The sequence below is a fragment of the Columba livia genome, chromosome 7, assembly GCF_036013475.1.
Source record: "Columba livia isolate bColLiv1 breed racing homer chromosome 7, bColLiv1.pat.W.v2, whole genome shotgun sequence".
NCBI classification, from domain to species: domain Eukaryota; kingdom Metazoa; phylum Chordata; class Aves; order Columbiformes; family Columbidae; genus Columba; species Columba livia.
Window position 1 is genome coordinate 26,585,094 of NC_088608.1, and position 23,049 is coordinate 26,608,142.

The following is a 23,049-nucleotide window of genomic DNA, read 5'->3' on the forward strand; positions in this document are numbered from 1 at the left end:
AAAGTGCATGCCTCACTAGTTTTAACCTAAAATACCAAAAATCTCATATTAAAATTCAAGAGATTAACACAGATCACCATTAATACGTAATACAACTACATAATCACACATAATCACCAATATAATATTGTATAGTACCAACTCTTTATAAAATGTTCATCCAAGAATGATTATTTTATTCTACTTATACCAGGCAATTTCTTTGTATAAGGCGAAACCGTGGAAAGGAAGACAATCTACTTAGCTTTCGCAAAACCAATGGCCTATTCACACCCTTAGTGAATTTTGAGAGAAAAATTGAAGTGTATCAACTAAAAATCATCATTTCCCAACCCACCATATAAAAAACCTGCTCTCTTTGATCTGGATTGTTTTTCATTTTTCCTCCCCCACCTCTGACACAGTTACAGAAAGTCTTTATGATATAGATCAGAAAGAATATCATCCTGGCTGCACTAATGAAATCCTATCTGCAAAGAATAGATTCAGAAAGTCTTCAGATGAGCAAGAAAAAGCAACAGAACACATCTGTGGATCAAATGAGGGGCCAATGGAACAAGATATGACAAAGATTCACACAATAATTTGTTAATAAGACAACTACTAACTATACAATAATAAATACTGGCTCAAAAACACCCCAGCTGGTAAAAAAAGAGCTAGGTCATGGCATAGCTTGTGTCATGGAACCAAGAGAAAGAAAATGGGTTTGGCATGAATTCTAATCCAATTTGAGAGTATCAACAAATCCTTAACTATTCCCATTACTGGTGGTTTCAGTGTTGTAGAAATTTGAAGAAGGAACTCAAGATCTAGCACGAGCTAAGCAAGAAGCTTTGGTGACAAATTTCACCATAGCATGTACTGAATCTCAGACAGAATCTCTGAAATTCACCTCGTTAGTGAAGTGTGGTGCATGGACACAAGACACTCAAGGTGTAGACCTAAAGGTCCAACAGTCTTGAAGCTCAGTCGGCAATAATGTACTTTATCTTCCAAATAAGCATGACCATACTAAAGACATCCTTTACAAAACTGATGGCCTCCACTGCCAATCTAGCAAAGCCCTTAACTTGCATATATAAGCACATATTAAAATAAAGGCTAAGTACACATTTGCTGAAGTAACACATACAATCTGTGTCATATCAGAAAGATAGGATTTGCTGTCTTCTGTAGCCCAATTTTCAAACGGTGGAAAGTACCTTTTAGCAGTATGATTAGCCATTGACCTGTGTGTCTCAGAAAGGAGAAGGAAAATGACTTTTTTGCCTGTTACATAGCATAGTACTTTAAAGAGAACAGCAGTTAAGGGAGTCTTAGGCAGAGAACTGAAGAGGAATAATGATTCTGCGGAGTGCTGCATTACCTAAACTGCTTTATCAACAATGCTAAGTTGACAAACACTAATAATTGCATCAGGTATTACATTTACTAATTGTCTGTCCAAACAAGAGCCCAGCTCCTCTAAAAAACCACCAAAAGATTTAGCAAACACCTCAGTATTCAGACAAATTACATAAATTCCCCTTGTAGTAAAGACAATGCTTTTAACAAGTGGTACTGAATGCAATGCTAGCAGCTCTGTAGGTCTGCTCTGCCCTTTCTTATCCTTCACACTAATTAATCTCAATGGGATTTTGTAAAATGTTGAGAATAGTAATTAAAAGATCGCATCCAACCACCAGACATTTCTAAACTGGTATGAGTTACTTCCCCAGCCGCTACAATTTCAGAAATCCCAATCCTATTAAGAAACCTTTAAAGCAGAACAATGGCATCAGGGTGTCGCACCACAGTAACCAAGCCTCTGGAGAAGCACAAGATGGCTGTGGGAAGGGGAAAGGTGGGGGCAGTGGGGGAAGGAATTGTTTGGGGGGTTTATTTGCAAGCCTGCTTTCAGGCAGGTGCTCAAGGTTTATTCTCAGAGCAGGGTTCGTGGAAGATGGATAGGGTGGTACATTTGACCTACTGCGTGACAGCAGAATAGAAGGAAAGGCATGCATTTGTACTTAGGACTGAATATTGTGAATTAGGAGGAAAAATATGGGCATGATTTATTCTGGAACTTTTGCTTTCTTTCCTCTCCCTCATTATATCAGTCTTGTTCATCTTAATTTTACGTCTTGCAAGATCATTTTTTTTTTAAAACACGCAAAAAACTTACATAAGCAGTTATTCAGAACTTTGAGGAGCAATGATGATGAATAGGCACATAATTGCAGTAGGTTTCAGTTTTAACTGACAGAACTTTAAAAAAAACAAACCAAACCAAACACACCCCACATTTTCTTATAATTACCATCATTAGAGCCATTAGCTCATTTCAGCAGAAATCTCATAACCGCAGCTAGGGAAAGCACTTATTAGACCACCACTTTCCATTATTTACATTATAGGACAAAACCCCACCAATACATAAGCCCAAGTAAATAATTTTAATATTTATCCAAGAATAAATACTAGATTTCCTTCCAGCTGTTTTAAAGCTCAGTAAATCCAACTATAATCTTGATTGAAATCACCATTATTAAATAAAGAGACTCTTTGCAGCAATTCTTGCAGATGCTGGATTGTGCAAATTCAGCCTCATGAAAAATGAAGTCGCACCTATAGCAGTACAAATAATAAGGGAAAAAATGTAAATAAAACCTTAACCATGGGCAGAAAAGCAGACTACAGTGGAATTCTCTTCAGGCATAATCTCAATTTTACTACCATTTTAAACTGAAGTTTTAATTATCAGTGTAGGGGTTCTGTTGTGACTATAACAAAGTCTGATGAATGCTTTCGATTCTGATACAGGTTTATCATAACTTTACTATCTCTGCATGGATTAACAAATACAGGTCAAAACTGAATGTAACATCTATTGACAAAACTCTGCCAAGTCACTTTTAACAACAAAAAAATAAATCTTCCAGTAAGTTTAAATAAGACACCAAAATAGGTACTACTTATAAACCTGAACAGTATACAACATGATTTTGATTTCATTTCAAGCCAAAGTGGCTGTTTCGGTCACTGACAAAACATTTTCGTAGGTATTACTTAAATGTTAGCCAACAGACTTTTTACTTACATTTGTAACTGTACAATAGCCTTTTGGAATACAACATTTGGATAGAGACAAATCTGTATACATTTAAATCAGAGCTGGTAAAACACTGCAAGATTGAGTTTCTGATTTAATTTAAAAGCACTTTACTCCACCAACTCTGTCTAGGTAGCTTTGCCAATGCTGACAAGCAGAATTGATGGCACCTATCCAAAACCCTAAGAAACAATTCTGTTTCACAAAGTCAAAATGGAGAATTTCAGAATTTAAAGTAGTAAATATCTGAAGCTCAGGATTTATGTTTGTGTCTTCCCTGTTCTTTCATTCTTGTGGGATTGGCAGTTGATCAGAAAACTGAGGTTGCATGCATTTGGGAAGAAGGTCAGACTTTTTACTGAAACACCAGCCTTGAACTCTTTGTATTGCAATTTGCTAGTTGTGACATAACTAACAAAAATATAGCAATGCATTTCAGGAGCTTTTTTGAGTGGTTACAAACTAACTTCTAAATGGCTTTTTAAAAGCAAAGAAACATACTAAAAATTTAAAGCTCTATCTGCGCACACCCACATCTATATTCAAATCATGATACTGTATGCCTGCTATATTTTCACAGCATTTTTATTCATACAGAATCCAAGTCTCCTCTGATCAGGTTTGTAGTTGCTATGAGAAATGGCTCATATTGTAGGTCTTTACAGTAAGACAAAGATCCCTCTCCTGTGCTTCATATCACAATTCTCATATGCTACACAGAAATCTGAGTCCCTTATCTATTTAAATCAGAATGTCAGAATCCAATTTTATTAGTCCTTGTGATAGTATTAGTGTCATTTAAATTATAATCTGCTTATAGTAACCCCAGACTGAAATGACCAAGTGACAGTAACATTTCTGTTTTCTTTATATGAGAAAAAAAAGAATTCAAGAATTCTGGGCTGTTTTGCTGTTACTGATCTCTGCTACTTTTCATGTTTCAAAATGCAGCCCCATTTTACTACAGACAAAATAAAACAAAACTGATTTAAATACATGTTATAAAAGCTTAGTTCTCTGTCCTGACAGCCCTGTTATTCTGGGTGATACAATACAAATAAAACCATACACAAATACAAGTTGAGGAGCTCTATAGTGAAAGCTCTCAACATCAAACCAGTCTTATGGTCCTTGAGTTCAAGTATCTCAACTGGACTGAAAGAAAAAAGCATCTGTTTGGATATTCATCTATCCCATATTGAGTTAAAAGGACAGAAATAGTGAAATTACTTCTTGAACCAGGGTCTGAAACTGTTTTTTTACATCGCTTTTTCTGCATTACAGTGTTGAAGTTAAAAGCATATACATGTTTTTGTTTTGCACGAGATTGACATTTGGAAAAAAAGATACAGATAACTGAGTTTTAACATAAGCTCGCAGCAGCCAATGACTGTGAGAAGTAATTGAAATATTCAGAGTAAGCTCCAGACTCTTATGCTTTGAATATCATACCAACATTAGCTCAAAGGAAATAACTCCAAGACAGTAACTCAAAGGCTAATTGATTCAAACTTATGTTAATATTAGTTAAATTCTGGTTTAAGATTTAGAAAAATGACACATTGTGGCTAGTTAGACAGGAACCCTACTTTTACTACAGAGTAATTTCTGAATGTACTGAAGTTTTCCATTAGCATTTCAATGGCTTCATTAACAGTATAATTTACTGACTCCCCTTCAGAATCAGCTGAGGTGGGAGAAAGGATCTAGTGCTATCCTCTGCAAAACCCTCTTCATTTTAATTTCAAAGACTGATTAAGTTTCTGCAAAAATTACTTCCAAGGTTGGAATATTCCCCCCCTTTCACTATTCTACCTGCCTTTATAATTTAATTCTCGTAAACAATGAAAGGCCAGTTTAGTTCACAACTGCAAAAGCTGAGTTACACATGACAAGCCAATGACAACTTCCTTAACAGTGCTTTGTAATAGTTAAGATAATAGGTAGACAAACTAATGTAAATATTACAAATCAATCATGGTTTTTACTTAATAGCCAATAAAGCCAAATCAATGTTTTCTGATTAAACCTCTTTCCTTAAATTGCTTCTTGAGAAACATTGCAGCATTAGTCAGAATGCCACAGATTTTTGTATATCTCAATCTTTAGAAAAAGTAATCATGTTCAGCTCTTGGGTTTAGGACAGCCCAACATGGGCAACATAGTTGTGACTGTCTGGAGTGATTAGAAAGAAAATGCAGACAAGGCCTTCAGGCAAGTAGAAGAAATATCACATTGGCAAGCTCTGGTCCTCAAGGGAGACTTCAGCCACCTGAATTCGTGCTGGAGGAACAACAGAGCAGGGCACACGCATTCCTGGGAGGGCTCAATAACAAGTTTCTGACAAGAGACAAAGGAGCTAAGGAGTGGGTGTGTGCAGTGAGCCCAGTACTGCATGGGAGTCAAAGTAGATAGAACCAGGCTAGTCTTGGTGTCCAGGGAAAAGACAAGAGTCAATGGACGCAGCTGAAACAGCTAGAAGTCCATTTGATCATAAAACAAACAAAACCCCCTTTTGCATTGCAAGGGTGGTCAAACATTAGACCAGATTGCCAGTGCCCATCTCTGGAGGTGTTCAAAGCCTGACTGGACACAGCCCTGATCAGCCTACTCTAGTGGACCCTCCTTTGAGCAGGGGGGTTGAATTCATCTCCAGAGGCCCCTTCCAGCCTCAAGGATTCTGTGGTCATTCCAATTGCTTTTCTGCTTCATTTAAGGGATAGCCATCTTTCAATGATTAGAGTATATGCATAGTTATGAGCCCAGGGAATATGTTCCCCAGGCCTAGTGTGACTACTATAGATATTAATTACATAATTATCTATACTGTGCAAACTTAGTGATTCTCGTAACAATTTACCATGAACTTTCTCCTCTTATTAATTTTCCTCTTAATCTCAGTGATGGTTAACACTAAGAAAATGCATAGAAGATAAATGGCTTTATTAATTCATACTGACTGAGCAATTTATAATGACAACAGCTTAGGAAACTCGACAAGCTTTCAATTAATAGACATGGGCATCTCATTCCTCAAGACATGCCATGACATCACTTGCAATTACACCATGCTAATAACACACACTAACTCTTGGCCTCATTTCTTTCAAGATAGATTATTACAAGTAGATCTGCTTCTAATGTATCTATGTATTATTTTTAATTTGTCAGTCCTTAGCACCAAAGATTATGACCTGATCACTTGAAGGGGCCTTAACAGCATGATAGGGTCGGCTGAGTTCAGGTGTCACAAAATTTGCTAGAAAGGCAAGTTTAATGGCACTCTGATCCACCAACATCAATAGACAAAATGTGTAGCCATAGTAAACATGACCAAACATTGAACAAGACTGGAAGCCAAGAGGATATTTTACTTAAGTTAATTTGTGAGCTTCAGAAAACTTGAGAGCCTATGAAAAGGCCACAACCTATCTCCAACTAAAACAAAGGCCCAAAATGAACAAATGGCAATTTCTTTAAAATTTTCATTTTTAAACTCATGCAGCCATTGAGAAACTGTGTATTTAAAATGTACTGCAAAGAACAGTCAAATGAGTTATTTCATTTGTTCTCACTCATTCCAGGCCACAAAGAGAAAACCAGAAATTCAGGGATCAATCCAGCAGACTTCCACTAATTTAGTTAGTACATTAATTTCAATGGTATGCTCACCATTGTCTAAACTTGTGCATAAGTATGCCTGTTAATTTGCCCCCCAGAGAGTTAGGTAGGACAGATTCACCCTCAGGTTAGATGCTTTATGGGGTATCCTCCAGCTTTCCTGTAAAAGTAATGGATAAAAATAACCTACACCCTGAAAGCAAAAGCTGTATTCTGAAATGCCAGCTACTAGGTAAACACTTTTGACAGCCCTTGAGAAACATTAGATAACTCATGAGTCAAGGATAATTTATGAATATGTTTACATCTTCCCTAGGAGAAGTTATTGCACAATCTACAAAATAAATTTGAAATACAGAATCTGATTCCCACCCAATAAATGCAAATGCACAGACCTATTTCCTCCAAAACAGAGATGACTCCAGTAATATTTAACTTCCCTAAAGCTTTTTTTGTCTCCTATTTAAATATATAAAGTTAGAAGAACTTTCAGAAGGGACGAATCGGTGCTAAAGAGATAAAAGGCTGGCCTCAGAATTAAATGTCAGTTTTGTCAACAGACTCAGGATTTTACTTAATTGATTTTCACAAATATATTAGTCACAAGACTCAAAACCATGATCTTTAACAAAGGCAGAAAACAAGTTTCACAGAGAAAAGGAAACTGTTAATAAGTGAAGAGATAAGAATCAGTCCTCCATATATTAATGTCTTAATACATGGAATGAGGGAATAGGCCATCAGCATTGACAGACTGAGACTTACATTTCAAATGAAACCATACGAAAATGAACCTAAAAATCACTGAATTTCTTCTTATTGAAAGCACAACAGGCAGTTGAAACACTTGTGTTTAACTTCCCTATGAGCAAAACCGATTCCATAGCAGGGGCTACACGACCTTGATGATGACATGCAGTTACTAGCAGAGCAGACAGCAGATGTGTGAACTGAGTGTGAACTCCGTTCACACTACACTTGCTTTAATTCGGTTCAGCAGATGGTGGACAGGTTGGCTGGTGAAACAACGGAGCTGGGAACCTGCATTTCATCTTATGGACAGCACAGCTGTGATGGAGCACAGCACATTATAACAATACCAATAGAGACCAACAGCAGCTCATTATTACTCCTCCTTCCACACAGTGAAGAGAAAGGAAACAAAACTAAGGCTCAGCATTTACCCAAATGGTGCCAAATGTATGCAGCTCTATTTGCTAATAACTGATCCTGAAGTCACAAAGAAGTTGTAATAGAAAAAATTTCATCTGTCATGATTTTGTTATTTAAAGATTTTGGAATAGTAATTATCACATCTCTAGATATTACCAATATACTTGACAAACACTAGGAATGAAAATTGAAAACATCTATACAATAAGCAATCGTACACTGGCTGCTCCATTTTGGAGCAGCCCAGCTAGACATGAACATTTTAACAGTTTGTAAAGAAATTCACACAAGTATTTTAAATCAGATATGTTTTAGTGTACATGCCTATCAAATCCTCCTTCTACGTAGTATTTCAAATCTAAAGAGAAAGAATAGTAGTATATGAAATTGCTCCATTTCCAGTCACGACCACCTAAAGTTTAAATACTAATTATGTTTTCTGCCAAGTTTTTAACATCCAGTGTTGCACAGTGAAAATTTTCGTGTGGCTCTTTTCTTGTATAGCTTATTTTTAAATATGAATTATTATGCATTCAGGCAGAGCATTTGGATAGGTAATGCAGCATAGTTCTATGGAGGGATTTCTTTCGATTGCTTCCTGACTCTGGCATGTCTTCTCTGAAAGTCACAGCACCAGGTGTTTGCCAACGCAATTAAATGGAGCAGCCAGTAAATTGTCACAAATAAGTTCTCTCAGTTATACAGCCTGATCCTACCAACCAGGTCAACTAAATACTCTCTTGTGCACCCCTCTTCCTGAAATACTGTACATTTATTGTTAGCTACAACACTATTATATTCATAACCTGCAACAGTGCTACACAGAATGAAAAACCATCCATTTAATTATACTTTACCAGGTTACAGGAAGACCAACTCAGTCAAGCGATACACGGAAGCTATAAAATCCATCATTATTTTTTTGTTCTTGGTTATAAACCTTCTAGTTACTGGACTCATATCAAATAGGATCTTATTTTGTGGAACCAAGAACTTAAAAGAATCACAGAGCTAGGCAAATGAAAGATGTACTATGACAAGATTCACAAGTTAGATATGCAACATGTCTACCAGCAACTCATTCTTCCAACTTGTCTGATCTCTTCCAGTTTCAAAAGCCATTTAATATAATTTTACAGTCAACAGTATTTGTCCAAACTACCCTATAGATAAAACTAAACTGTATAGTATTTCTTCCACGCTTAATCTTCCCAGGCCAAAAAAGGCATCACACATAAGTTATATTATTCTCCTGGGCCCCCTTACACTGTCTGCAGCAATATAAAACAAGTGAAAAATAAAGATACATAATCTATACTTAGTCCACTGAAGTAATAAGAAAGTCTTTACATACTTTTGGACATATTTTCATTATACCTACTGTTGGGGACAATCTTAGTCATACAAATTTATGAGGACATTAGTTACAATAATTCTATTTTGTATTTTATCTCTGCAGGAGCAGTACTATAAACTGTTGCAATAATTTGAGTGCATTAAAAGTGTTACGCTTTTAACTCATCTTATTTGCCTACAATTTTTTTTAATGCAAGATAATATTTTGATAAAAAAAACCTGTGGTTAACATTCAATGTTTATATGGACTCACGACCTGCATGTTTGTTTTAAAGTGAGATTATGACATTAACATTTGTGAATAACTCCACATTGATGTCAGTGGAGAGTGCTAAACGTGACTGACGTAAGTCACAGCTTTACCCAATTTTCCTTTTTGTGTCAGTCATTCAGGGAAACACTTCAAATAGTTGCTACTTGCTCTGCAGAGAATCCTTCCTAAAGCTAAAAGCAAAATGTGTCCATCCATACTAACTGCAAGCATCACTCTTCTCTGGGCTAGATATCAGCAATAGTATCCTAAAAAATGTTTTTATTTCAGTCAAAGTGAACCAGAAGTAAAGACCTGCTGTTTATAGACTTTAAACCAGCCTGAAGTAGATAGTTCCATGAACAGTTCAGGCTGGCAGATCCAAGTTGGCCATCTTTTACAGGGGACCAGGTGTTAAAACAGAAACAAGTCCCGTTCTTCCATTAAAACCATTGTTGGCAGAGTACACATGCCCACAGGACAAACAGGTTTAGCCTACAAAATAAGTATGCAGAGAAGTAAAATACGGTGATAAATACATACAGCACCATGCAACTCCAAAGGGACAACGGCAGTTAATGTTTCTCAATGTGGTATAACATTGATATGCTGCGATGTTTTAATGGTGTTAAGAATTTTCAGGAAATGCAAGTCGACTTCCATAGGATGACATTGGCAAACCTGATAAAATATTTAATCCCTCTGGAGGAAGGAAGTCTGGCTGCAAAACTGCAGATGGTCAAGTCTAATCCTATTTAAATTCAAACGTATCTTGCAAATATCAATCGCATTTCTTTTTCAAAGGCAGAGTTTCTGCCAACTGACTTTACATTCCAAGTGTACAGATGAAGATGATTTTTGCTGAAAACTGTCTTCATGTAAAATACTATATAAAATATAGAACGTATACTCATATAAAATACTAACTTCGTAAAGGTTGATTAAGTTAGGCGTAAGCAAACCCATAACAGAATTTTTAACATGCTAGTGTTTTTCCTCACTGAAACAGTACTACAGTATTAGCTGATCAGAACACTTCAGCTGAAAAAGCCAGACTTCAAAATAAATTCAGTCATCAGCCAAATGCATTTTGGCTAATATTACCTTCCAAAAATTTAACAAGCATCGCTTGTTCCAGTTGCAAAGATTAAAAAGTTTAACTTCATTAAGGTAGAGTCATAGCTGTGTGCAAATAGACAGTGATTACGGGCCTGTCAAAACAAAGTGATTTTAATAGAAATGAACTCTTTGGCCATTCTAATTTTGCTAGACATTCCAACATATCACAAAACATGACATCAGTAAACATGGCCACAGAAAAATAGCTTAATACATTAGGGCAATTAAACAATTCCATTAGAGCTTAAAACATTATTTGAAGTGCAAATTTGGGCCTGCATACATGAGAATTAAAATATAGGTCATGTGCTATGCATCACTATTTATTTCCTCTAGGTTTGGTTGGGGATTTTTTTTGTATAAGTCCATGGTGATTAAAATGAATATTTGATGAAATTACTGTACTGGAACAATAAATAACCAGCAATGTAACAGCACTAAATGTCATTGTAATTTGTCACATTTATAAAAGCCAAGTTTTCTGAGAAGCCACTGTAAAAAACAAAACAAAACAAAACAAAACAAAACAAAAAAAAAAAAAACAAAAACAAAACCAAAAAGACACCTATCAGGGAAAGGCAATGTAATTTTTTTTTTCCATAAGGAACCAACTTATTGCTTATTTTCTTCTGTTTTTAAAAGACCTTTAGTATTAGATCAGTGACAGCTTTAAGAAAATAAATTCATTCCTCAGAGGTACACTTCTGGTCTATTAGCAGAAGCTACTGTACTGATTAATATTACATTAACATTTCCATTACCGGATCAAGCTGACTAAAAAAATAAATGCCTTCATCTCTGTTATCAAGCCCAGTGTGCTCTCTTTGTCTTCCTATAATCACTTTTTCTGCAATCAGAAGACTTCAGTTTGTCTTTTACAGAACACCCCCAGAAGCAGCCCAGTGCATAGAAACATCAAGGTACTTGCCAAGTCTCCCACCTGTTGGATCCCTGTAAGCGACTGCATGTGACAATGTAGTAAGGACCTTTACATTAATATTGCAGAAAGTTATGAAGTCCCTCACAGGAGTAAGGTCTAAATAATCTTTTGGCTTAAACTCAGTTCACCTGTATAAGGATAGCAAAATCCCCCGTGAAAGTACGGCTATTTGCGCTTCTGATTAAAAAGTGTTTTCTGTAGAATAATCTACAGCAGATACATGAATTAGAACTTGTATTCATTCATCTTAACTCATTTATCTTTGATATCAAAGAAGTCTTGTCTTTGTTGTTTTTTGGTGGTGTTTTTTTCCTTCTCCCCTCATTGTTCCAAGAAATGAGAAAGAATGGGATGATCAGTCTTGAGACAATAGGGGTGAAATTAATATTTTCCTTGCACATAAAATACATTTCTTAATTTTTTTATTATGCAGTGATATAAAAATAATTAATTTTGACTACACTTCTTGGTTTTATTGTGACCAACAATGCCCTAATGTTGATTTGGCAGTGAAAACACAATTTTTACACAAGTAAGAAAAATCTAGCAATGCACCCATGCCATTTGCTGTTTTCTAAATTTTCTTCTTTAACCATGAAGATTGTATTGCTTTTGCTTTCATTTAGTTTGCCTTAGCTTGTTTCTAAAGATTCTAATTTTGCTTTTCCTATAATTGAGGGAAGATCACCTTCATTGCCAATTCATCAAGTGCCATTGCTGTATGTGGTAAACTTTGGCAAGTTTGTTAGCACTGAAAGCACACATTTGCAGTTCTCATACAGCAATGTGCCAGGCATTTTTGCATGCAGCAGATAGCAGAGCACCTCACCAGTTACTATATTTAGTTTCTTCGATTTTTTTAAAGTTGAGCCTCAGCCCTTCTACCAAAATGTGCCCATTTTCTACTGCCTCTGGTGGCTTCAGTTTGAAATATGCCAAGAAGCTGCAGACTTGGAGTGACTGATGGGAGTGCTGAGCACCTCTGAGGGTCAGACTACATGCCTATTACTTCTCTGTTGTGTTTGTTACTGTAGAGTGCTTTGTACGGATTTCAGTTTTGCACAGCTCATCTCTTCTTAGTTTAATGATGCATTTCCTGTATTTCTCATGACAGTTAAGGTTCACCATAGACATCTGTTTGCATTTTGTCTTCAAACCTCCATTTGACTAGAAATTTTTTTTACAAGATTTTTCTATATTCTTACAAAATACTCCATTTATGCACAGCCCCTCTATTCTTCTCTCAGTAGGGGTGCAGTAACCAATATCAGTCCATTTCAGTTCAGAGCACCAAGCTGGACAAGTGCTAAAAGAGCTCCACCTTGAAATATTCGAAGTCTTACAACAAGCTAAGCACTTCAGCCATTATGAACACGGGTAGAGATACCAACCTTCTTTATATGCCAGGGACCTCATGATTAAAAAAAACCCACCACAACAAAAGGAAGCATTATAAAATAGCATTAACAATTTTAAGATTGGGGAATCATACAGATGAATACTGAAACAGATTTACTGTGACACCAAACAAGCCACTTTAAACAGGCACATTCTGATCACTTGTCCTGAAAACATTAAATTGAAGGCAAGTGAGTAGTGACAGAGTGACAGCAGCATTTTCAGAGTTTAAATCCAATTTTTCCCACATGAAGTGAAACTAAACTAGGAATAAAATGAAGTCATGATTGAAAGAGGTCATTTGTAAAGCTACATCACAGTTGGTACATTTAGAGGTGGGGTTTTAGTAAAAAACTGAAGTATGGAATATTGTCAAGGAACAAATAAAATACATCTGAATACACCTGAAGGAATCTCTTTATTAACAGTTTAACAATATATGTTGCAGCATAAAATAATTATGACTGACACAGGTACTTTCTTGAGTATCTGTACTTGCTCCAAGTGTTTGTTATTAAGATCTGCAACATGATACTGCTGCAGTGCTGAAACTGTAAGGTTTAAAATGATGCAAAGATAATGATTCTAGAGTAAGCTTTCAGTCAGGATGAGGACAACAATCTGAACAGACAAAACTTTCCGGTGTCATTGAAATTAGTCCATTGACAAAGTTACATGCAGACTAATATATATACATCTATATCTATATAATGTGTGGAGATATATATATAGTCTCTCTCATAAAAACATGATCTCAGACAAGATTTTCCTGACCTACTTAAGCCAATTCGAGAGTTGCTATGCTAGCAATGAAGCATAGAACAGCTGCGTCAGAAGATTTGTTTCATGAAAATAACTGGGAAGTAGTAACATAAACAACAAAAGTCAATAAAATGCTGCTCACTACAATGGTTACGTAAATTAGAAACCCAGTTATATGATTATCAATCAGCAAACAACCTAACTATCCTACAAACAGTAATTGCTTGTATTAACTTAACCTTTTCTTAAAATAACACGTTGTAAGATGCTTTGAAACAGTGCTGGTGTAGTTTACAAGAAGTTTATTAGTATGTTACTCATTTTAAAGTTAACAGACTGCTTTTGGAAGCCAGCAAACTAAATTTAATGTTACCCGTCACACCGGCCTAATGCTATATCACAGTATCACACAGTATCACAGTATGTTTGGGATTGGAAGGGACCTCAAAAGATCATCTAGTCCAATCCCCCTGCTGGAGCAGGAACACCTAGGTGAGGTCGCACAGGAACATGTCCAGGCGGGTTTTGAATGTCTCCAGAGAAGGAGACTCCACAACCCCCCTGGGCAGCCTGTTCCACTGTCTGTCACCCTCACTGAGAAGAAGTTTTTTCTCAAATTTAAGCGGAACCTCTTGTGTTCCAGCTTGATCCCATTACCCCTTGTCCTATCATTGTTTGCCACCGAGAAGAGCCTGGCTCCATCCTCATGGCACTCACCCTTTACATATTTGTAAACATTAATAAGGTCACCCCTTAGTCTCCTCTTCTCCAAACTAAAGAGCCCCAGCTCCCTCAGCCTTTCTTCATAAGGGAGATGCTCCACTCCCTTAATCATCTTCGTTGCCGTACGCTGGACCCTCTCCAGCAGTTCCCTGTCCTTCTTGAACTGAGGGGCCCAGAAAAAGAAATGCATGTGATATAGGAGGTTTCATTTGCCCATAACTTCAGAAAAAACGCTAGACTTATCCTATTTGCGCATTTAAAGAAATTACTTGCTCCATACTTATTTGAGATGGAAAAGCTGAGTAACTGATAAGAATCATTCGCTTCATATTCTTGACACTTCAGTATTTCGGAGCATGTAGTGAATTGCCAAATTATGTTATTAAAGTTCATGGAATAATCAATATTAGCGTAAAAAAGCAGCAGAGCACATATAAACCAGCCAAATCATTCTGTGTTTTTAGAAGTAATTTCATCATGAAAGTGAAGCTTATAAGTTGCCCTCTGAAGCTGAACAGGGGGCTACATGACAGAACCCAAGGAGCCTGAACTAACAGATTTTTTACTATATAATACAAGCTATCAAAATTTGGCAAGTTTGACAGTTGTTGCAGAGAAGAATAAAAGTACTTAGGAAATGGCCTGGAATCTGAAGAGAAAGGAAAAATATAGAACAGGAAAATGAAAAAAAAAAGCACATGAATTGTCTTTCACTCAAAATTTAAAGTTCTTCCTCCCTTATACTATTTTTGGAAAGGGCAAAGATTAGAAGATTAACATCACATCCAAGTGAGTAATTACGTATTCTGCATCTAGACAAAGTGCCTGATCTTAACAGCACTTGTGCTGATTAACTTGTATGTATAATTGAAACTGAGTGTCAGTATTCTTCAGTCAATGTCAATAAAATAGGCATGGGAAAACCGCGGGCAATTGAATTAATTAACCCTAAAAATCAGATCTGATTGTGGGTAATCCAAACTGAATAACTTTCCAGTTCTTCTCATACTAGTTCTTATGAAAGGAAATGGAAAAGTAATAGACGTGAATTAAACATTTTCATTTCACAGTACTAAACGTTCACCCATCACCCATGAAAGCCCATTCCTCATCCCATGGGCTTCAGCTGCAGCAGTGCCTGCTTAATAAATGAGCACTAATTATTCAAAATTATGAAGAAATGAGTACTCAGCATGTACTCCCTCTTTCGCATATATTCAGACTGTATAACAGTCTATCATACAGAATATAAGAGAGGGCAATTACAGCACAACACAGAGAAACAATAGTGCTAGTAGCTGTATCTGTACAACTTGCTATACCGATTTTTCTTTGAAAAATACAGTCTCAGAGCTGGAAAACCATCCTCTAAAGTTGTTTTCCATAGAAATCAGTAAAGCTATTGCTGTTCCTCTGAGGAAAAAAAATTTTAAACTTTTCCATAACAGATAAAAATATACCTATAATAACTCCTGGACAATTTTCAGTTGGAACTACAAAGTCAACATTTGGAATTATCAGTTGTTACAGTTTTACACTATTTCTTAGAATTATTTAAAACCAAAATAGTTTCATTAGTATGACCTAACTAATAACATAGCTGCAGCCAGCATATCTGACAAATATCACAATATCCCCACTGCCACTGAGGTCCCACAGCGTGCTATGCAGGAGATGATGAAAAGATGAAAGTTTAATTGGTACAAAGTTATATTTTTAAAAATAATGGAATCCTGTCACTACTTTCAATTATTTTCCTGTAACACAGTAAGTGTTTAACATATCACACCCAATTAAAATAAATTCATAGCAGCAAACCAGAACTCCAGAATTTTGTCAAAGTGAAGTGTGTTAACGTTTTCAAAATCTCACAGTATTTCTGATTTCAAGTTGTTGAATAACATTTTCAAACACTCCAAGATAAACAAGTCTGGAATTTAACCATCAGGGGAGACATGAAAACACCCCAACCTGTACTGGACTGCAGGTGCAGTAAAGCTGTCATACAGAACAAACAAACAAACAAAGGCATAGTTTCACTGCAGCATTAGGGTTAACAGTGAGTACAAACTGTGGCCAACCTTACTACACAAACCCATCTCCTACACAACCTCCCTTTCTCCTGGGACCCTTTTCTGTGCCTTGAGCTTGCCTTTCAGCACAGCTAATGAAGCAAAAACATTCCCCTGTCTGCACTGCTGTGGGTTTGTTGACATGAGCCACTTGCCCAGGCCTCCCAGGACAGCACCAGCATTAATTCCACTCTAATTGCATCTTTTCAACTAAAAATATTGCGGTATTTGGTGGGTACTTTGGATGTAGTTTCAAACCACTGCAGTTCGTTATTTACAGGCATGTTTGAAATGAAACTCCTTATAAAAGCTTCAGATGACATTCAGTTTAATATTGCAGTATCCCAGAGAGGGGATCATGGGGTTTGGACACAAACTGTTTTGTAAGTTGGAAAAACCATGTGCTGGAGTACATCCTGATGGGATTTTGAGGAGGCAGAGGGTAGTAAGATGAAAAGTAGTAATGTTAAAAAGGTAATTGATAAATGCAGAACAAAAAGTATAGCGTTTCCTGCCCCAGATTCGACTATGTAGAAGCAGTTAGTTTTAACAATAGATGAGAAGGCCTGTAAACATCCACATAAAAAAAAGAGAAAATCATATTGATTAGCTGTGAAATCAAATTTTATAGGATTGTCAGATACATTGATAGTATAGGATCATTTCAATTTAATTAACATAATCTGTACGTGTTAATAATCAATTGGTAAGAACTAACATATAATGATGGAGGAGTAGGGAAGAAACATATAAATGTAAGCCAGTGGCTTCTTTAAAAGCATGGAAACTAAAACCAGGTGGTGATTAACTAAATGCAAGAGTTATGAATATTGCTTTATTTTGTAACAACTAATAATTCTGAGGGAACTCTCATTGTTCCCCCAGTTGCAGGCAGGTGAGCTGAAGTACCTCAAAGTAGTCCTGCCAATTAAAATAATACTTAACTACTTCTCTACAGTAGAGATGTTTATGGTCTATTGGCACAGAACTGAACCTGTACAATTCTGATACTAGAAATAAATGGACATGTCTGTATTTTCAGCTAAATGAAAGCATCAACTTTCCCCAAATTTTGCCCGTTATGTGAGCATATGAACATAACAAATGGCAGAAAGTTAACACATTTGAATTGATGAAATGATGTGCGACTGAAAGGACTGTATGCCAATTGGGACTTGTGTAATATTCAAACCAGTTAGTTCTGTTGTTCTGATAATCAAAGTTCATGTATTTATAGTAGTGGATTCAGGAAAGCTTGTTAATAAAGAAAACTCATAGTTTCTACTAGTTTTTAACAGTCTTCAGGCTTTCCCTGTATTGTTTTATTTCTAGGTAATTTCTCACAGTTAGCTTTTAATGTTGCTAATTTAAATATCTAACATTTGCTGCTGGCTACTCTGCACCCAGACTGAATAAAGGAAAAATTATATTCTCAAATTGTCTATTTTCAATCAAATCAACCACACATCATCTTTCCTAACAAAGAATGCAGAACATATTCATCTAATAAGCTTCCTGTAAGAAATAGTTTTGTCTCTAAGAATTTTTGAAGTAGTGCTAACTTCAAGTTATTTCTCTCATGTTTTTCTCTCTAAGAGGGTAATTCTTTGCAAGTGGAAAACTTATTTCACACATATGCCTGTGCACTAAGCCTCCACTAGGCAAGAATTGCTCCAACAATCCGCCTCTGAACCAATTTCCAAACTCAGATTCCAGAGAATCTTGTTATTACTCCCTTGCAAAGCCGTGACTAGCTACAAAGTGGAAAGTTCCTGAAACATAAGTGTCTGCATTCTGCCCATGTTTCCTCTGGAAGAACTGGAAATGACTGTGTGCTTTCCTCATCCTGCCTCTTCTCCAAACATGTGTCCTTGGCAGCTGTCAGAAACTCTGTATTGGACAAAATAGACCCAGTAGGACCCTTGTCATGTTACTAGTCATCCAGCTGGTGCTCTCTTCACTTGAAAATACTCAATTTTACTTCCTTGTAAGTTCCACACATGACTAAAGTTGTAGAAGACAAGTTTCATTTTTAGAATTTCAGTTTGACTGAAACATGCCTTTTTCTGCTCATCCAGTGTATTTGCACACAAAGATCAAAACAAAAACTAGTCTAAGTGTTTCATTGAAACAACTAGCCCTGTTCAAATTTGACCTGATTTTTCCTCTGAAATTAGTCTCACCAATAATCAAAGAAACACTGGCACAATTTCATGATGCTTTTCAGTTCAATTGAACTATATTGTCTCCAAAGTTTCTTCAATCACAGCATACTCTTTAAATTTTTATTCAGGTCTACATTTTGAGTAATTCATCATTCTGTCCTTTTTTTTTTTTTTCTTTTTTTTTCTCTGCCTTCTCCTAACAAGCAATTGCAAGTCAGCTGAGCAAATCTCCAGAAATCTGCCTGGTATTTAAATCACAATAGCCCTTACCTGAAAAAAAACACACACAGATTGCTGATTTTAGGTATCATCAGAAGGGCTATAGTCACACAGCAGTAAATTCTAGCTCTAAATTAAACTACACATTTCCAGTTTCCCATTTCCTACAACATGAGCTTAAGGAGCTTGGACTACATGACCTTTAAAGATCCCTTTCAACTCAAACTATTCTGTGATTCTATGAATGCCACTGTAGCTTAAGGTCCCACTGCACAATCATGCCTGGGCAAATAAGACTATTCTGAACTGGATAAATAGCACGGAGGACTCTAATATGACACCTGAGACTTGTGCATCTTTCTCACAGCTAAAATGCCACAGATCAGGTTTAGTTTACAGTCTATAATCTGCACTGCTTTACCATATTATAACATAGTCAAGTCCATCTGTTAATCAGAGCTTACAAGACGTACCGTATCACATTTTTGAGCCAACTCTCAACCATACCAGTTTATCTGTCGCATAAAAATAGTGTGGTTATACTGCTACCAAAGTTTAAAGGGGTTTGTTCAGAATTAATTTGACCATGACTACACATGCTTAAATTAGCATTACGAATTGGTGTTCAGAAACTTGTTATGTATTGGAAGAAAGAATAAACACTATAAATACTTAGTCTATTTTGTTTCTGGGCACTGTTACAGTATGCCTGCTTGAGGAAAATAAACAAAAACCAAAAAAAACCCAAACAAAAAACCCACACAATTCAAAATACTTCAGATTAGACAAATATTTTATAAGGTAATAATCAAATTCTGTTTTTTTCTGCCAGAGATCTTAGAAGTAGATCAAAAAGGAAAAAGTTAATTTTGTCAGAAACAGATAACCAACAAAAATTAACAAAATTTTATTCAAGATACATATAGAAAGTTCTTATCCCACCATTAGATGTCACTGGAAATCTTACTCAGCAGAACTACGGTGGCTGATTTGTTAGCTGGCTCAAATGACACCTAAGAGATATAACTATTGTCACACCTTACACCTGCCTTGGCACCACTGATATTTAAAGTTGTCAAGGTCCCTTTAGGAATCTTTGAATGGACAAAGCACAGTGTTCAGTGCAAAGGATTGTCTTGAGCACTTTGACAGGGACTGAATATCGCCCCCCTAGTCCCTACAGACCACTGACAGCACTACAGGCTGATGAAGGGAATGCTTTCTTCACACACGTATGTCACAGCAAACAATGCATTTTCCTGTTCCATGGTAACACACACCGCTGTCTCCAATATGGTGTAATGGTGCACAAATGCTTTGTTATTTCCCTTGCACTCCTTTCCTATTCCCACTCCCAGGTTTTCTTACTTTTATCTGACCGGGGTTACATTACAGAGCCCTCAACATACAGCAGCACAAGCAAACACAAGATTTCTCTAACTACAAATGCCCAAATACTTAGAAAATTACAATCTTTAGTATTAAAAAAAAAAAAAAAAAAAAAAAAAAATCAAAGAAACAGCTGGAAACGTTTACAAAGTAACAAGCTGCCAAAATACAATGCTTTCTCATTTAAGCATCTCTTTGTATGACTGCTGAGGAGCTCATCAGACAGCAGGCTATACTGTAAATCCTATTGCTCTCAGGAGGACTGGAGCTCCATGACTAGTTTAGACATCTCTTACACCGATTAGAATTAGCATTTAAAATATACACGCAGGGAACACCTTCTGAAAACTAATGGTTAGATTAAGGCTTCTTCTTAGTCTGCATTTCAAAGTTTCACTGATGGAGTTGCATCCATTCAATTCAAATCACATACACTGCTCAGCAGGTTTTGACTTGAGTATTTCCAATATAAACAGATTTCCCTACAGATGTGTTATTTCATGTGATTAGTTTATGGGATCTGGGAGGTTCTGATGGTTTTTGCTCTGTCTACACCAGAGGGTTATCAGGATTTGGCTGCCACTGATTCTGCAGCTATAGCTGTCTACTGTGCCACCAGTGCTCAATATCACTCTGGCTGCTAAAAGGTAATTAAATCACTTCCCAGCCCATCTAGAATTTATGCTGAGTTCAATATTCATAAATACAGGGCCTGATAATTTAGGTTTAGGAAAACCACAGTGAAAATTCTATCACGTGCTTAAAACCTGTCACTGAACAGACATTCTACATCATGTCTACAACACACTCCACCTGTTCTTTTCACATACAGAAAGAGCCACATAAACAGAACCACTACAGCACTGGGCTTGTTCCAGAACAGAGATTAAGTTGCATTATAGAAGCCACAAAGTCTACTGGCTAGAAAAAGAAAAAAAATAATTATGAAAGTGTTCTGCAACTTCTGAACCTGCTGCTCTCATATCTTCTTCAATGTCTGACAAATTTCAAAAAGTATCATTTACATATCAGATTCTGGACAAGAGATAAGAAAATTGCCAAGGACCATTTTATGACTTGGCAATGTGCACGTATTCTCCATTTGCATACTTCTAGTCATGTGACAATATTGCTCTAAGTGGTAATTTTATACTTAAATTCATTTTTAGTTCTCTTCCTGTATAGTAATGAGAATCATTTCCTTCCCTCCATCACATCTATTTTGGCCAATGTGGAACCCGAAATCAGCAAGGGGATGAGGAGTGGAAAGGGAAGATAAGTAAAATGGAGTCATATGAAGCATTCTGCAAAATCTTACAAGTATAAATCAATGTATACAATATCCTGATGAGCAAGAGAAGTTATCCCATTTTATGGGAACCTGAGACAGAATTTAAGTGACTTGCCTAAAGCCAGACCCGTCATACTGGGGATTAGAGGTCTCGGTTTCTGTGCTCTTCCATTTGCTATTCTGACTTGTATAACAACCGCAAAAAGCAGACACTGCCTGGCTCAAGAAATGGTGTTGAAGAAAAACTAAAAGAAATTGTAATGTCAGACTACAACATCTGTTAAAGAAAATGATCAAAAAAAGATAAAGTATCAACTTAGAACTTGGCAGTCAATAATTTCTTTTGTAAAAGTGTGAAAAATCATCTCTCAAGCATGTAAATTCATTGTAAAAATACCTTAAAGTCAGATCAGATTGACATTTTGAAATAGAAATGTGAGACTACATAAGACTACTGGAAACATAGAAAATTGTGCGCAAGATGGAAATCTGGTTCAGATCTTCCAAGTTCTGACAAAGCAGTGTTGGATATTCTTGAAGTGCACTCCCTGCTCTTGTTCATTATGATCAATGGAACACTCACCTGATGCTAGCAAAGAAAACTAGTATGCAAGTACCCTGAGAAGATTGTAACTGGGTTTCTTTGAATCATGTTTCCTCTTCAGGAAAGCAATGATAGGGACCAGGGCACCTATTTCCTATCTATGCTATTTTGTAATATCTTTTTATAACTTCTAAGTAACCTTTAAATAAGTGAATAACTGTTTCGCAAAGCTATAAAGCAGCACTAAGTAATTTTTTCCCCAAACTCCCATAAAATGCTTTTCACAGATTTGAGAAAGCAAATCAAAGATGTAATTTTACCATCCCACAATGTAGGACATGAGTACTGAACACAGTATGCTAAGCCAACAATGACCTTATTCTATTCCCATTATACTCCGCCTTTCTCCACTTTGCATGTCCCTCTTGTTCTTGTCTGACAGACAAGAGAACAGCTTCTCTCAGAAGCCCCAGCCTGGAGTTGCCTTACAGAAAACAGAAGGGATTATTCCAAGTTTTGAGCCAATAAAGTTGAAAATTTCCACTAAGTTTACCTAGTAATTTTAGATACCAAAAACTCTTTCTCAGAAAAAGCCACTACATACTAAATTTTACCTTTTGTGGGCTTCTGTTTGACTTGTTCCTAGCCTCAGAACTTACTCTGCATGGTCAGAGTACTATTTTCTGGCTTACTATAGGTGCTCTCAGAAAAGAGGAGGATGTGCCCCAATGAGGAGCACAGCATTGTTAAAGGATTAAGCAGGAACAAGAAGCTGTTCATTTACAGAAGAATGAAGTAGCATACAAATAAGAGGAAGATGCAGTCAGAAGGGGAGAACAAAACTGGAAATCAGCAAACACTGGAAGAATTAATTTCACATTTTCTTTCCAAATAATTTCACACATTCATTAAGCAAAATACATGTGTTCTGCA

General features: G+C 36.4%; 1 protein-coding gene across 1 annotated transcript in view; it reads right to left on the reverse strand.

Annotated features, from left to right (window-relative positions):
* TFPI (tissue factor pathway inhibitor) overlaps positions 1–22,747 on the reverse strand; it is a 163,511-nt gene extending 140,764 nt beyond the window's left edge. Inside the window, exon 1 of the mRNA XM_021290090.2 lies at positions 22,731–22,747. The gene's annotated coding sequence lies outside the window, so the exon portion shown is untranslated. The remainder of the gene's footprint in view (positions 1–22,730) is intronic.
* Positions 22,748–23,049: the final 302 nt, after the last annotated feature.